General features: G+C 29.8%; 1 pseudogene; it reads right to left on the bottom strand.

Annotated features, from left to right (window-relative positions):
* Positions 1 to 14852: 14852 nt before the first annotated feature.
* On the bottom strand, positions 14853 to 14971 carry LOC120610120 (uncharacterized; annotated as a pseudogene).
* Between the last annotated feature and the right edge of the window lie 1057 nt (positions 14972 to 16028).

Here is a 16028-nt window from a genome sequence, read left to right as displayed (position 1 = left end):
TTTACTGGGGATAGAAAATCCACATCCATGCTCACAAAGTTTTTTGCAGAAAGGTTTAGGTCATCACTATATGAACCTTTCCAAAGAACTGCTCATGACAAAGCAGTATAATCTTCCAGAGTGAGTGATCCAAGGGGAGGGAAGAGAGAATATGCCCAACATAGAAACCAATTTTATTATAACCTCACTTTAAGAAAAAAATACTGTTGCTTCTGCTGCAATTTGTTGGTTAAACAGGTTGTTCCTGAAACAGTATAAGAATAGACTAAATGATGGAACTATACTTCATTGAATCCTAAGAGGTGGGTACATGGTGGGCCATCTTGTAGCCTGGTGAGGATAACCTACAGAGAATCATGGAAGTCTGACAAGTCCTCAGTGGAAGACAATTGACTGAGTTAAACCTGAGAACTTTTTGTTAAAATTATTGAATCATAACTTTAAAGCAGTTAATATAACTATGCTCCAAGAATAAATGGCATAAGCTGTTGAAACAAATAGAAAGTCTCTGCTGATGAATTGAAGAAATAGAGAAAGAACCAAATGGAAATTTTAGACTAGAAAAAAAATTGCAATATGAAAAATTCAGTGGAAGAGTTCAGTAGAAGAATGGAGATGAGAGGAGAGAATGAGTAATCTTGAAAATGAATCAATAGAAATCTTCCAACTTGTAGGACCTGGTGAGAAACATTAAAAAAAAAATGAACAGAGCCTCAGGGATCATTGAAGACAAAGTCAAAATGTCAAATATTTATGCTATAAGAATTTCAAAAGGAGGAGAATGACCATGGATCAAACAATAGCAACAACAACAAAAACTGACAACCTGAGGCTGAAAACTTTCTAAAGTAGGCAGAAAATATAAACTTACATAGCCAAGTGCTTCGGTGAAAATCAAACAAGATAGTTTTAGAGAAATTTTGGTACATCAGAATAAAATTGCTGAAAGCCAAAGATATGGGAATAAAAATCTTGTAAGCATCCAGGGGAAAATAATACATTATACATGGGAGAACAATGATTCAAATGACTTTAGATTTCTCATCAGAAACTGTAGAAACCAGAAAGCATTTTTCAGGTGTTGATAGAAAAGAATTCTATATCCAATGAAAATATCCTTCTGAAATGAAAGTAAAATAAAAACATCTTCAGATGAAAATATACAGAAAGCATTTGTTGTCTGCAGACCTGTTCTAAGTCAACACTAAAAGATATTTCTCAGTTAGAAAGAAAATGATATTTCTCAGTTAGAAAGGTAAAAATGAACCTTCAGAAATAAAGAACAACATAAATTGCAAATTTGTGAGTATTATGACAAACTATTTTTCTCCTCTTAAGTTTTGAAAACATATACAATATTTTAATGCAAAAAATACAATCTGGTGACACTTTCGTTCTATAGATATAATATATATATGAAAACTACAACAAAAAAGGGATAATGACATGTATATATTGGTAAAATTTCTACATTTCTAATTTTAAGTGGTAAAATTAATTGTAAGTAGATTTTAAAATATTATTATTATAATAATATCCTCAATCACACAAAAGCTATACAAAAATAAATTCTATATAAACAAATTTATATAGAATATTAAAAAAGTATTTAACATTCCCCAAAAGACAGAAAATGGAAAACAGAAGAAATAAAAAGGGCCAATCAGAAAACAAATCATAAAATGATATACCCAAATCCAAATATATCATAATAGTATTAAGTGGTTTAAGCAGATCGGTCAAAAGAGATTAAGATGAATGTTATTTAGTATTAGAGAGATGTGTGTTAAAACCACAATGAGGGAGAGACTTTTGATCTTACTAAAACATAAAATGACAAAAAATGAAATATGTATTTTAACAGCAAATGCAGTGAGCATGGGTTTAAATTAGAACACTCATACAGTGCTGATAGAAACGTAGCACAGCTACTCATGAAAAAATTGTCAGTTTCTAATGGAACTATATGTATATGTGCCATGTGATCCAGCAACTGCTTATACCTGTACACAAATGTTCATAGTAAAATTATTTGTAACAGTCAAAAAATGGAAAAAGCAAGTGTCTTTCAATGGACGAATGGTTAAACAAAATGTGATACATTCATATTATGGAATGCTACTCAGTAATGAAAAGGAGTGAACTCTTGATACATTGATACATACTAGAATATGGATGGATCTCCACGGAATTTGCAGAATGAAGAAAATACCTATGTCAAGTAGTTACATAACATTATGAAATGACAAAATTATAGAGATAGAGAACAGTTTGGAGTTCTAGGTATTAGGAAAGAATGGAGTAGGAGCAGGGAAATAGCTGTGCTGGTAAAAGTATGGGATCACGAGGGATGCTTGTGATGAAATTCTGTATTGTGGCTGTGGTAGTGATCACATGCATCTGCACATGTGAGAAAAATGCATAAACCTAAACATCCCCCCGACATACGCACAAATACGAGACATGTAAAAAATGATAAATTCTAAATTGGGTCAATAGATTGTATTTATATCAATTTCCTGGTTGTGATATTATACTATATTTATTCAAGGTATCACTATTAAGGGAACCTGTGTAAATACACTCGAATTAGTTCAAGCACCATTTTTTCTATTTGGTATACTTACATCATGCACAGTTGACCAAATTAATTCTCCCTAATGGATGGTATGAATTTCTACTCTATTACTGAATACACAGCTGTATTGTTTATTTTTCTCACCGAAGCGTGAGCTTATTGAGGAAAGGTATAGTGTCCTATTCATTTTTGTATTCCCACAACCTAGTATATTGCCTGCACATTGTAGGTACTCAATAAATTGTTCTTAAATGAATAAACATATAAAAGAATTAAATTCAACTAAATTAAAAAAAATACTCTGAGGAGTATCTTAGGCCTACAGAGACTTACATTTTTTAAAACAAATTATTTTAAAGAGAATTGCTAAATTTTATAGGTTAGAATCTTAGTCAATATAGTTTCTTCTCTTTTATGATGAAAAGAGCCTGTTTTTCCATCATTATAGGAATTGTATCTGCTGGAAAAGGGTCAATATTATATCTTAAATAGCTAACATGACCATCTAATTCCTATGAGGGTATCCATAGGGAATCAGACACATGACTGTTGCTATGCTATTGTGAAAATAATATATGAATTATGAACATTGCTCTCACTTCAGAAATGAATTGTATTACATGAACTTGAGTTTTCAATTTAATAATAATAGATTGTATTATAGGGTCTTGGGTATTCAATTTAAGAGTAATAAAGCATGAATTCCATATAACATTGCACATCTGTGATAAAATATCTCTTTCTCCTGCCCCCATTGGTCCAGTACTAAGGCTTGATAGTTAAAAAAATAAATAAATAAAAATCTTTTTTATATTCAATAGTTTAGATAGTATTATATTGGTGAGACATACATATTTCCTATAGTCTTTTATTTTTTATATTGTTTTATTTATAGAAATAGTTCTCACATATTTATAACTATTTTTTATGGTTGGCACCTATCAAATGCCTTTTTATCAGGCTATTTCGAAACATACTATAAACATTGTAAGACTGTAATGAAAATAATGAAAAATAGTGGTTGGAAAAAGCTCATCAATTTTCTGAATTCCTACTTAAAATATAAATGTTATAGATTGCAAATATATATGAAACTACAGCCTTATCTTTCACCATGTTAATGAGGCTTTAATTATAGTAAAATGTAATTAATTAATTTTTGTCTTTGTTAGTGCTTTTTTGTGTTCTAAGAAATATTTGCCCATCCTGAGGTCAAGCATGGCTTATGAAGAGGTCTCTCAATATTATATATTGCTATTTATAAGTATATATTTATATTTTTATATCTAATATTTACCAAATATGTATATGTATATTTGTATATGTTTACATATTTCTTTTATTATATGCATACATATAAAAAGAGATAGAGAACTTAAGTTCTCACCATTAGTTCTATAATTCATCTGTAATTGATTTTTGTGTATGGTATTACATAAGAGTCAAGAATAATCATTTTTTAAATTTTCATAAGAATAAAATTTCATAATAAAGTGATTCAACACAATTAATTGAAAAATTATTATTTTCAACTATATTGCTATGTGACCTCTTATTAATCAGGTGACATATACATGTGAGTTTCTTTTTGTATTTTCTATTTTGTTCCATTAGTTTATTAGTCTATCTTTGCCAGTCCTGCCTGGGCTTAAATACCATAATTTCTTAAAAGATGTTGATATATATATATATTTTTTGAGTGTTTTCTTTTAAATTTTGGAAGTGGGCTATGTTACTCTTTAAAGTGGTATGATTGCAAAATAAATTTTATTAGTAAACATTTTGAAAGATTTTTGAAAATTAGAATATGCTTTTACGAATTGAACAGCTATATTAGATAACTAATATTACCTGCCATAATAAACCCTGATATTTCATTATCTTAATGTATTAGAAGCTTATTTTTCACTCAGGTAACAGTTCATCATGTATGTTTACTCAATGGTCTTCTCTGTCTGAAAAGTAGTCCCAAGCTGGAGAACCGCTTTTTAGCATAAACTCCATATTATTAAAGGAACACACAAATAACTTCATAGCTAGCTAGCCATTTCTGCCACATTGGCTAAGAGAAAATATTATCTAGGAGTATGGTACAAAACTGAGTACTTGACTTCACAGACCTGCTTTGTGAGATACCATTCAGGAGCAAGTTAGAAATAACAATGAAGTATTGAAAAAATCTTGAGTAATGTTTGAAGTCTCAAATTATCTTGTTTAAAGAACTTTAATTAGTTTTAAAAAAAATTCAAATCTGTATTTAAAATGACAGAACAGAAACATTTTTTTCAGAACATTGCATTTACCGTGACTTAAAATTACTAATATTATGATGTAAAGATAATATCTTAATGGCATTGCAGTTGATATTCCTTTTAAAATAGAATGTGATTTTCTATATTTCTTTATGGATTGTACCAAGAGTACAGTGGAATGTATAGTGAAAGAACATTTATATTAGCCCTGAGCTAATATAATTCATGAACAATGTACCTTAATTTCTCCAGTATTCATAGTTCTCTTTGTAAAATGCAGTTTTCTACACAATCTCAGAAGGTGTTTATGAAGTCCAAATGAGAAAAAGTATGCAAAACACAGAATTGAGGGCATAGAACACAGTGCACAATATGCAAGTGGTAATATTATTACTTTATTATCATTAAATCTTGTGTTTAACCTTTACATTGTGCTTTCAAACACTTCACGTAATTATCACAGCAGTACTCCAAAGCAGTTTAGTTAAGTCGAGAGAGGGTAAAGGACTTGCCCAGTGTAACACATATATATTGATGAGGGACAATGTACCAGAACCCTAATACTCTGAATCCCAGTACATGAGTCTTTCATAAAGAAACACAAATTGCAAGTTACCTTCAATACCCTTGGAAATCTAACTGGAGTCATAAATATTATAATAGGAAACTGTTGCCAAAATATGGCTTAGAGATTGTTTAGTAAGATCATTTATAGATGAGAAAACTATGATGGTTACATTAAGACCAACAGTTTAAAACATTAATCCCAGTTCAATAATATTTTTACTAAATTATAGCTTCCCCTTTCCAAAATTTCTTTCTGTTGTCAAATATCCATAATGCAGTTTTGACCATCATAATGGAATAAAGATATTTTTAAAAGAATGAACATGGTTTCTGTGAAAAGCAACATTCTTTTAAAAACTAACATCTGTTAAATTAGTTTTATACAGTTATCTATTAAAACTACCATTATCTATTAAATTAAGAATTAGATTCTTAATCAGGTTTCTTAACTCTTATAGAGATACATGATCCCCTGGATGTTTATATGCAAAAGTTTGCATGTATGTTAAAATTATATTCTGATGAAGAAAGCTTCTGAAATTTTTATCTGATTTTTAATCCAATTAACAGACTATACAGAGAGCACAAAAAGTAATTCTCAATATGGTAGAGTGAGGTGAGAGAGAAGAGTCCAGAGTAGAGGATTGTGGAAATAGAGGCAGTATCTGTTGAGAGGCCATCAATGGAGGTATTTATCTATTGGGGAGAAGGGTACACAGGGAAGAAAAATATCTGAAATTTGTGTCATTCTTTCTGGGTTTATTATGCATCACCCGCTTGAATCAACTCTTGTTAAAATGAACAAATCACCTGTTAGTTTTTTTTTTTTCTGAAATGTATTTAAAAATAAAATTTTATTGAGTTTTGTCATTATGCAGGTGGAAAGAATATGATTTAGATGTGATATCAAGCTCTCTCTCTGCCGATTTCTCCTCATTTCATATTTGAGTTAACAGAGCATCCTGAAAGGTTAACTAATTCGCCTAATATTACCCAGGTAGTAAGTATTAAAAAAGGAGATTTAAATTGAGAATATGGTGATTATAGTGACCACATTCTTAACCTCTACACTGAACCATCTTTTACAAGGGCTTATGTAACTCATTAGCCACACAGGTTATATAGAGATTAATAGAAAATTATAATCTATGTCATTAATATTCAGTCACACTTATTATTGAAAAGTCTCTATACTTTAAGGAAAAAGAACTAACGTTTTTCCACTTTAAAATGTAGTCCACATAATAGTTAAATCAAGGATAAAATCAACTCCAGTTATTTTCAAAATTATATTGCTATAAGAACTGAGATTTTTTTCCCCCAATTTTTTATTATAGTAAAATATACAAACACAAAATTTATCATTTTAACCACTTTAAGTGTACAGTTCAGTGTTATTAAAATAAATATATAATGTGCAGCCATCATCACTATCCATCTTCAGAACTCTTTTTATCATGTAAAACTTGCAACCCTATATCTATTAAACAATAATTCCCCATTCTCCCTTTCCACTCCTGTCCTTGGCAACCAGTATTTTTTTCCATCTCTATGATTTGACTGCCCTGAGAACCTCTTACAGTATTCTGTGGGTTTTTTCTTTTATTGTGACTAACTTATTTCACTTAGCATCATGTCCTCAAAGTTCACCCATGTTGTAGCATGTGTCAGAATTGTATATACCACATTTTCCAATCCATTCATTTGTTGATAGACCCTTGGTTTGCTTCCACATTGTGCATACTGCTGTTATGAACATGGTTGTATAAATATCTCTTCGAGACTCTGTTTTCAATTCTTTTGAGTATATACCCACAAGCAGAATTGCTGGATCATATGGTTATTCAATCTTTAATTTCTTGTTTGTTTTTTGGTAGTAGCCCTCCTAAAATGTGTGAGGTGATAGTTCATTCACCTGTGTAATTTTGATTTACATATCCCTAATGACTGTTAAAGATGTCGAGCATCCTTTCATATGCTTATTGATCGTTTATATATGTTCCTTGGAGAAATGTCTTTTTTCATGTCCTTTACCCAAACCCGAATTAAAGGTTTGTTGTTGAATTTTAGAAGTTCTCTATGTTCTAGATGTTAATTCTTTATCAGGTATATGATTTGCAGTATTTTCTTCCATTCTAAGGATCGACTTTTTACTCTCAAATAGTGTCTTTTGATGTTCATTTTTTTTAAATTTTCAGGAAGTCCAATTAGTATATTTTCTCTTTGGTTGCCTGTGCTTTTGGAATCATATCCAAGAAATCATTGCCAAATCCAATATTATGAAGCTTTGATCTATATTTTCTTCAAAAAGTTTTATAATTTTAGATCTTACAAAACTGCTTAGGTTTACACAAAGATTGGCCCATACAGAATTCCGGCTTTTTAATTTTTTTTAACTAAAGCAAAGACCTAAAAATTAACTATATATCTATCATGTATATCCCATTAGAATAAATTCATATCCAATCATGAAATTTTGTGGGCCACTAAAAACTGATACAGGAACTTTATAAAGATACATGTAATTAGATTCTACTTATATAAAAAAGATGTCATGTTAACATACCTTCATGTAAATAAGTAAAAAACAACAAGATCTGGAAAGATGCACAGTAAACCATTAATATGGTTGTAGGAAAAAGAGGTTTCTGATCATTATTACTTGTATCTTTGGTTGTTTAAAATTATTTAAAAGGATGTTTTCCTGTATCACTTGAAAAATAAAGAAACCCAAAAAGTAAGAAGAGGCTTAGTTTCAGTAGTAGTCAAGTGAAGCCTCTTGCTTATCAAGACTGATATGTGAAATATGCAAAACTGATTATCATTTTACTGTATATTGGAACTTCCAAGGTCTTCAGAATTGTAGTAATATGAATTCAAAAAAGCTGTAAAGAAGGTAACAGTGTCTATAGAATTAGTTATACAAACAAAAATGCAGTTTCTTTAAAAAAAAAAAATGCACATCAGGAGTTACCAATACATATTTCAGAGCCTGAGAGTGCTTGTCAGAACATAGAAGAGCTAGATTTATTTAATGATTTTTATCAACTACCAGCATTTTAAGGTTATTACTTTTCAGACCCTTCTACATTTTAATGGAATTGCTGTTACAACCACTGCAAAGATAAATATATTCAATTTAATTCAGATATTTGATGAGTGGCATGAATTAAAATAATGCAAGTAATATACAAAAAATCTGGAACTTTTGAATACAAAGCACTAATATTTTACTCTGAGGAGGCTTGGGATTTTTTTTCCTTACCAGTTTTTTGTCACACAATTATGCACCATAAATTGTTTTTCTCTCAATATCTGTGTACTTGAGGGACAACATTTTTTTTGTGTGATATATAGTTGATAGTGAGGCACCAGAAGTTTTGTTTCTCTCTATGGGAATTTCTTAAAGTTGTGATACATAGTTATGGGTGTATTTTGTTTGTTTATTTGTGTTTTATTGCTGAACATAATATGTTATTAAATTGAGTGCATCGAGCTTTTATATTTTAGTGGTGAGTACTGTACATTGGAGAAGTAATTTTCTAATACTTATCTTCTGGTTAAGAGATAAGAATATTGTAACGATAAGTAATGGAAATCTGAATTACTAGCTTTGGAATTATACTTTATTCACATCTTGGTTGGCATAATCCCATATAATTGATGTATAAATAACAGCAAACAAGAATATCTGTATGCGTACATTTATCCTGACTCAAACATGTTGCTATCTTTGTATCAACTACCATAAAAACAGAGGTAAATGTGAAAAGCTCTCTGAACAGTTATTTGATTTGCAGTATATAGATTGAGAATAGGAAGTTAGTCTGTTTAGTTGAAAATAGATATCAGGCCCTGTAATTATCTTCAGATAAATATGTAAATCAAAAATAAAATGCTATTCAGATCATTTAATCATTCCATCATAATGTGTACTCTGCATTTAAAAATAAGAAATGCCAAAATTCATAGTTCCTTGTGCTCTGACAGTAGAATCTACTAAAAAAGTCATAAAAATAGAAATTTATAAAATTAAGTAGATATTGATGAAGAAAGCAGAAATTTGAATAGATTTCATTATTTTAAATAGAGGCATTTGTGTTAGAATTTTACTAATATTTATAGAGATTATTTAAATAATTTAAGAAAGAATTAAACCAACCCAGTTTGTCATAATACTTAACCATTATGCTTTCTGTGTGTTTGCATATTACGTTTTAATTCTAAAAATATTAAAAGTAAAATTGAATATACTGGTTATATTTACATCTACTAAAAGTCACATATAAAGCTATAAAGATTGGAAGATTGCTTATAGATGATCACAAGTTCAAATTTATCTTTATAGCACTATGTACTGACAATATTCTATTAAAATTTTTCTTCAGTTTTTTACAATAAAGTTTCTGAGTGAATCTTTTGAAAAGAGAATCAGATGCTTTTATCTCATTGGAATGAAGATTTGGAAGAAATGTTATTATTGAACGGATTTACTTAAATCTAGCACAGATTAACAACCAATATTGCAAAAGTGAATTGATAGCAAATTGTTCTTTGGAATTTTAAACTGGGTTTCTGAAACTTTTTGGAAGTTGCATTATCTTCTGGTAAATAAGCAAAGATAAACAAACAAACAGAAACCTACAAACAGTATTACAAAATATACCATAAAAGTTCTAAGATTAAAAAACATTTTTTGATTCCCACTTTCCCTTTTTTTCAATTTGAAGTACATTCCTGTAGTTAGGGAACTTTTATGTACTTTGATAATGTATGTTCAGTAATACTATGCTTATTCTAATTATTAGAGTTATGGCCTAACTAGGATAATTTAATTATTTCTAAGATCAATCTTAAGTAGTAGAACAGTCAACTGCACTTTAAGTGAATAAACTAATACTTGTTAGGAAAAATTCAAATACTGTGAAATATACAAATTTAAATGAACAGTAAATAAGTTTACATGAATTTACATGCCATGTAACCCATGTTACTCTCATAGCAATCAAGGTATATAATATTTTCATCATCTCTTTCTGGTTATCTCTCCCCTCAGCAGTCAGAATCTCTGTTCTGATCTCTATTACTATGGATTGGCCTTATATTAAAAGTCAGGTAAATGAGACATTGAAATTTATATTCTTTGTGTCTGATTTTTTCATTTGAATTGATTTTTTAAAAAATTGATCCTTGCCTTTTGTGTGTATCAATAATTCACTCATTGCTGAATAGTATCATGTTATGAATATACCATGATTTGTTTTCTCTTTCACCAATTAATGGACATTTACATGATTTTCATTGTTCAATTATTATAAAGTTTCTATATTCTTTGAAAGGTCTTTTGTGCAGATATGCTTTCCTTTTTTTTAAAAAAAATATTATATATATAGGGGTAGAATTGCTTTGTCACAGAGCAGGTTTAATTTTATAAGAAACTGAATAGCACTTTTCCAAATTGGTGATAGCATGTTAATTTCCACCAACAATTTTGAGACTACTTGTTACTTCATATCCTCCCCACCAAATTTAATATTATTAATATTATAAAGTTTAGCCTTTCTGATGGTGTGTGGTGGTATCTCATTCTGGATTTAATTAGTTTTTCCCTGATAACTAATGCCTTTGGGCATCTATTCATGTGCCAAAGTCCACATATATATTTATGAAATGTCTTTCCAAGTATGCTGCCCATTTTAATTGAATTATTTGGATGCTTATTATTGATTTATGAAATTTATTTATGAAATTACATATTCTGAATACAAGTCCTTATTTATTTTCAATTTTTAATGCCATCTGATGGGCAGATGAAGATAAGTATCTCTTTAGGTTTCCATAGGACAAGAAGGCTTTCTGAAACAGGATTTTCAGTTAAACCAGCACAGTACTAGGGAAACTAGGATGATCCACTCTGAAAGTCAAATTCATCACCTTTTCCCTTTATGTTTAGTACTTTGTGTGTCACCTTGTAGAATTCTCTGCCTAACCGAGGTCATGAAGAAATTCTTCTGTTTTATTTTAGAATCTCAAAACATTTTGTTTTTATGTTTACCTTTGCGAGACACATTTTTGTCCTGCAGCCCAACGCATACACTTGAAACACTGTTGGAAAGACTCTCTTGAGTCCCATTATCACAAAAGCAATTAGCCACTATGTCTTCTTTTTTCTCATTTAAAATACTGTTGTGCCTATTCCAAGTCTTTTTTATTTCCATATAAATTTTATAATCAACATGACAATTTCTAAAAAAAATCTCATTCAAATTATGATTGGGATTACATTGACTATTTAGATCAATTTGTGTAGAATTGCTATCTTTATATTGTTTTCCAATCTATGAATTTGATGTTTCTATTTATTTTTTAATTTCTTTTATAGTATTAAGCATTTTTCATATAAAAGTCTTTATTCTTTGTTAAATTTACTACTAAATATTATGTGGTTATGCTTTCTAAATGGATTTTTACATTTATTTAATATTAATTATAAATAAAACCCCCCTTTTTTTTTTTTTTACTATGTACTATATTTTGATCTATAAAAGACATCTTTTGTTTCCTGATTTGACAGTAAATGACTTGCCCATTGACACAGGCTATGGGTATTATTCATAAACATATTGACCAATGAGGTTCATATTATCTGCTTGTGCTACTTATTTTAATGTTGCTTGCTTTAGTGCTTTTGTTTATTATTGGCTTGGTTTCTTTTTAAACTATTAAAATGGTTAAACTAATATGTACCAATGGAAATAAAATAGTTGCAATGACTCTAATATTTAAAAACAAAACAAAACAATGTTTTAGTTGTTGAGGCATTGTTATTTGTCTTTTCAAAGGACAATAATTTTTAGTAATTACTATTCATATAAGAATTGATTTGAGCATCCCTTGATTCACAAGTTTTACTGAAGTTAGCAGGAAGGATCTATCTTTTAGAACTCATCTATCAGTGGGAATAAGGCTCATTAAAACAGATCTCTTACTGGGATAGCGCTTCAGAATACTATCTAGTTCTCTTCTCTCAGAACTATATTGATTAGCATGATCTATAGATACACTGGTTTTATGTCGTGCAGGTATAATTTACTTTTTTTTTATCTAGCACAGCAATTCAAATTTAAATCTAAAATCACAAGAACTACCACACTTCTACTAGAATTCAACTTCTGTGAGCCACAATTTTCTCTATTACAAAATGGGAATATTTTAAACTTTACTAGAATTATCCAAGGTTATCTTGGAACATGGCAAATAGGTTCCTTCAACTTAGTACTTCTGTGGGAGATGGTACATAGGCTCTCAAAGTTCAATGCAGAAGGACATAATTACATATATTAAGTCTTTTGAATATTGTACAATTTGACACCAAGGGAGAATGATAAATACGATCCATAGGAATGATAAAATGGAATGATCTGGCAGATAATTTTCAGAAAGGATGTCTGAAGGTCATTTATATTCTTGGCTGAATTAACTTATATTTCTTCTTTGATTATCCTTGCATACCCAACATTTCTCACATCATTGCTAATAGCAAATCAGTAGACTGCCTGACATTCAAGATTTTTCCTCTTAATTGCACTTTTGCAATATCTTCAAAGTGCCCTTTAAAGAGTGAAAGAAGCATTCAGACTTAAGATATACTCCTTGCTTGCTTAATTTACAACCTACAGGACCAATAACTATGATTATTAACAAAACCAATACTGGATTCGAGAGGCCTTCACCTCCACTTCAAAGAATTAAAATACCTTTTATTTTTGTGTTGGGCTGCTACACACTAATGTTCTGCTCAGTATGTAGAAATGAAAATCCACACAACAAGGATGATTGTCCTGGCATCAAATGCTTCCTATCTCTGGTTGGCCTATACATAATAACTATTGGCTTCAAAATTGTTATCATAAAATTCATTTTACTTATCTGTGGAGATACACTGAGATGTGTGAGGCAGAGAGGCATAGAAGCTGGAGTTTTGGTAAGTTTGAACACTTTTTACTTAGAGTTAGTGAAGCGCAGATGAATACCATCAAAAGTGAGTTTGTTCACAAGGCTTATAGCCCAACATAATGTGTATATCAATGTAGGATTGCTCTATTTGAGCTAAGTTTTATTAATACATAAGTATATATATAGAATAAATGAATAATGTGATATAATAGATTATTCTATAATAAAAGACTAGTGAATAGTTTATTAGAACTATATGCCAGATACTTTCAAAGTATTTAAAGATATTATTAAATCCTTTTCCCACCCCACCCCACCAAGAGGTAGGGAGTGTTACTCCTTAAAGTTTTTTTGTTTTGTTTTGTTTTGTTTTAACTTGAATAAAATGAGACAATTAGGTAACCAGTGTGCATAAGCTAACAGATGGTAGAGTTAGAATTGACCTGCAAAGTCCACTTTTAACTGTATTCTGTTAGAAGTTTTCAACTTGGGAGATAATTCTGATGTGTTCAGTGCTGTCAACTCAAAAAAGGAAAAAGAAAACAAAATACTAATTTAATATGTTATAAATGTTTGGCAAACCTGGGTTTTCTAGAATCTGACAGTTTTTGAATGTATTAACTTAAAAAAAAATTATTGCTAAATACCTTTGTTAATTTTTGTTTCCCAGATAAGAAGACAATTTTATTCATATACTTTTGAACTTCCAATATAGTTTGATTTTTCAAAGTATTATATTTCTGATTTGTTTACATCTATTTCTGGTTATTTTGCCCAGGCATTTTTTTCATTTTTATACATTTGTGTACCTACTCATATTGCTCCTTTTTTTGAATCAAATGTTTAAATGGCTCTCAGATGAGGCAGTATTATTAGTTCATGCTTTTACTCTGTAATACTCAGGAAATTAATTATATACTGCATTCTTGCCTTATATTTTTTGTCTTTAGTCACATAGACTAATCTTTCATTACTTTATTATCTCCAAATGTTTATTTTTATTCCTACAAGAGACTTTAGTAGATGATTTAGAATAATAATTGACTTAGTGATCTACTTTTGAATAGACAAGTTTATTCAATACAATTATTTTCTCACTTCTTTATTCTGCCACTTTTTAATAATCTCAGCCTATCTATCACCACCAAAAAATACAGATTTAAAACTAATACATTTCTCATTTTCTCTTCATCCCTTGAATTAATCCTATTCAATTCAGTAATGGAGAAATTCAAGCATTATGGGTGTATAACACATTTTTGTCAATTTTCAACATGAAGATTTTCTTTTTAGGGTGGTAGGGGGCGAGGCAACCCTTGCTTGATCTCACAGATTGCAAGGATCTTATCAGTTTACAATCCCTTATTTATATGTGTGTGTGTGTGTGTGTGTGTGTGTATGTGTGTGTATATATATATATATGTATGTATATATATATATACATACTCTCTCTATATACCCTGCTATATATATATATATATATATTTTTTTTTTTTTTACGACTACAGCACCTGGTCTTCCTAGGTGGTCTCCCATCCAAGTACTAACCAGGCCCGACCTTGCTTACCTTTGAATATCATATGAGATTGGGCTTGTTCAGGGTAGCATGGCCATAGACAAAGATTTTCTTTTGCATGTGAAAATTCATATTTTAAGACATCTTTCATGGTGTTTATATATATATTTTTAGAATTTATATTAGAAGTTGCTCATATAAATTAAAAGTATTTCCATTTGATAACATTAAATAGTGATAATGTAGACATTTAGTGATTGTTGACCAATACAGTGCCAAGCATTGCAATTATCAGTCACTGTGTTTTACATTAAGTGCCTTGAAAATGAAATAATTTTCTTCAGAATTGAGCAGTCTATTTTTAAAATAACTGTATATCTAGGTATTCTTTAGTTTACAGTTATGACATTTTCCTCTGAATTTTTTTTTAGAGTTTATTAGGCATTCCATGTGCTGACGGAACAATTTTGAAAGATGCTTTTTTTATATTCTTCCATGATCATCCAGTTGCATTTCTGATGAACATGGTACATGCAAATGTAAATGTAGTGGTCATGGATGACCTCTTAATTCCTCCAATCAACATTTTCCCTGATGAGTGATGAGGTTCTGAAACAAGACTCAGTCATGTTGCACCTATGTGAACTTGATTTGTTGTTATGTTATAACAGCAGCTGGAACAAAAGGCAGATGAGGCTAAGAAGGTCTAAAGTTGCCAAAGAGATAAATACCTGATATACTGCCCTGCTCTATCACACCCTATCTGTAATGTAGAAATATCAGTTTTATTTTTCCTGTTCTGCAGTTCCAAAAGTCTACTTTAAAACTAGGATCTATATTATTGAATAACCAAAATGTGCTCTTTTCAATAGCATCCACTGGTTTGGTTCAAATCCTAGCTCTGCTACTTTGTAGTCTCTAAACATGAGTAAATTTTTTAAGCTTCAATTTCCTCTTCTGAACAATAAGGAGATAAATAAAATATTTTGGGGAACAGTGAGCGGAATGAATATATGTAAAACACATTAACACCACTGTTGGCATGGGGGGCACTCAAAAATTTATAATAATTATAAAATATAATAATATAATATAATATAAAATATAATTATATTTTACTTGTAATTAGGAAAATATTTATAAAATAATGGAACATTTT

The sequence above is a fragment of the Pteropus medius genome, unplaced genomic scaffold (genome assembly GCF_902729225.1).
Source record: "Pteropus medius unplaced genomic scaffold, Ma_sr-lr_union100, whole genome shotgun sequence".
In the NCBI taxonomy this organism is placed as follows: domain Eukaryota; kingdom Metazoa; phylum Chordata; class Mammalia; order Chiroptera; family Pteropodidae; genus Pteropus; species Pteropus medius.
This window is presented reverse-complemented; position numbering and strand designations above follow the sequence as displayed.